This window comes from Dermacentor andersoni, chromosome 1 (assembly GCF_023375885.2).
Source record: "Dermacentor andersoni chromosome 1, qqDerAnde1_hic_scaffold, whole genome shotgun sequence".
NCBI lineage: Eukaryota > Metazoa > Arthropoda > Arachnida > Ixodida > Ixodidae > Dermacentor > Dermacentor andersoni.
This window is the reverse complement of record NC_092814.1, coordinates 216,275,592-216,277,800: the sequence shown is the minus strand read 5'-3', so window position 1 is coordinate 216,277,800 and position 2,209 is coordinate 216,275,592. Positions and strand designations below refer to the sequence as shown.

Genomic DNA, 2,209 nt, shown 5'->3' with positions numbered 1-2,209 from the left:
TTCCAGTATTTTTACATATGGCTCCTCTACACCCTGATTCCGTAATGCCTCCATGACTGCTGAGGTTTCGACTGAATCAAACGCTTTCTCGTAATCAATGAAAGCTATATATAAGGGTTGGTTATATTCTGCACATTTCTCTATCACTTGATTGATAGTGTGAATATGGTCTATTGTTGAGTAGCCTTTACGGAATCCTGCCTGGTCCTTTGGTTGACAGAAGTCTAAGGTGTTCCTGATTCTATTTGCGATTACCTTAGTAAACACTTTGTAGGCAACGGACAGTAAGCTGATCGGTCTATAATTTTTCAAGTCTTTGGCGTCCGCTTTCTGATGGATTAGGATTATGTTAGCGTTCTTCCAAGATTCCGGTACGCTCGAGGTTATGAGGCATTGCGTATACAGGGTGGCCAGTTTCTCTAGAACAATCTGACCACCATCCTTCAACAAACAACACAACAGGTTAGGTTAGGTTAGGTTAGGTTAGGTTAGTAAGTTAACTTGTGTTAATTAATCTATTGCGTATTTCAATTTTTTTGTGCCTGTCTGCCTCTCCCAGTAGACAGCTCATTGACTAGAATTGTGCTATCCACCACAGACAATTTTTTAAAATGTTTGAAAGTATTCGCTCAAACATCCTGTAATATAGACAAATCGTAAGAATCCAACAGTGGCACGAAGGATAGCGTAGGGGAAATTATTTGTAGTTGTTGATTGTATTAATAATGATATTGTCACGTAATGATGACGGTGAATAATACAGCTGTAAAACTGAATGACGAAACTGACATTTTATTGGGCGAACTTGTGCCCACAAAAGCAAGTTACGCTCAAAGCACAGAAATAGCGGCAAACACGGTCGGTGACCGTCGAAATCTGATCTACCGGTCAAGCGCGTCGGCTTTGATACACGAGTCATCGAAGGTTCCAGAGTAATCGGTGGTGCCCGTGTGTCTTCCAGAAAGTTCTACAAAATTCACGTCGCACATGCAATCAGATTAGACAAGCTTCGGTGACAAGAGAACCACCGATAACATCCGAGAAACTACCGATGCATGCGGGCGCGTCACGCGCTGAGCGATGACATTCGTTAGACGGTGAAAAGCGCTCACCCGTAGAAAATAAGTAAGTCCACGTGTGAATATAAATAAACGGAAATGAGAGTGGAATAAAAACAACTGCGCGCAGGTGGGATACGAACCCACGTCTTCGCATTACGGGTGCGATGCTCTCACCAATTGAGCTACCGTGGTGCCGTTTTCCTATTTACTTTCTGAGGTATATATGTTTGTCTAACAGCACTTCGTGCTCCTCCAGATGCTCCTGTTTGCTACCCTCGGCTCATCAGGTCACTTTGAACGGATTTTCGCTCACCGCTGCTGAAGGGGTCCGGTCGGACGTAATCCGATGCGTTTGCATTATATTTCAAGCGAACAGTGCACAGTGACTGAACGTGCCGGTGTAAGCAAGTGTGCCGCTCTTGCGCTTGAGCTATCATCGATGCGCTTCCGGAGAAAATTATCTGAATAAATCGGTATTCGAATGTAAAAAGTGTGCTCAAATATGCCTTGTGGCGTGAATGTCAAACGGCTGTAGGGACGTTCGAGGAGCGATCGCGCCGCCACCGCCGTACTCACGGGGTACCGACGCCGCGTGCGCAGTCCGTGCGCGGAGGGTTAGAAGGCCTCTCGAAACTCACAGTGGATTTACCTGCGAACACGACGTAGCCAAGTGGACGCGCGGTCACGCCCCGCTCAATCGACCCTGCCGGAGCCAGGGCAGCGTTTTGGCTTTCGCTGCTCGCATGAGCGTTGTGCTAACACACATTAGCGTTTCTGAGCGGCAGTGCGTATGCGACAGCGTGGCGCATCCACTGGTCTGAGTGTAATGGACCCTGAACGTCCAGCTAAATGTGTCGCATCCTTTTATTTCACACACGCCGACTGTTTTGCGTCGGCCTCATCTCGTGCGCCACCGAGGTGCGACACCTGTTGCCGCTGCCGGCGTTTCTACCCGCGCCAGCGTTGTCACACACCTCGTATCTGCCAGGACGCACAGCGGTAGTTGTACCGCGTGCTGCATCGCGCCTTGTCCCCTCCGCGTATTGTTGAAACCAAGGTATAAGTACATATGCTAACGAAGCTCCCATAGAAGCCCATACCTCCTGCGATGGCGGCTTGTGGAGGCATGGCAACACCATCTACATTTG

At 48.1% G+C, this 2,209-nt stretch overlaps 1 non-coding gene across 1 annotated transcript; it reads right to left on the bottom strand.

The window, feature by feature from the left end:
• Positions 1-1,179: 1,179 nt before the first annotated feature.
• On the bottom strand, positions 1,180-1,253 carry TRNAT-CGU (transfer RNA threonine (anticodon CGU)). The gene has a single exon. It is a non-coding gene; the product is annotated as a tRNA-Thr (tRNA).
• Between the last annotated feature and the right edge of the window lie 956 nt (positions 1,254-2,209).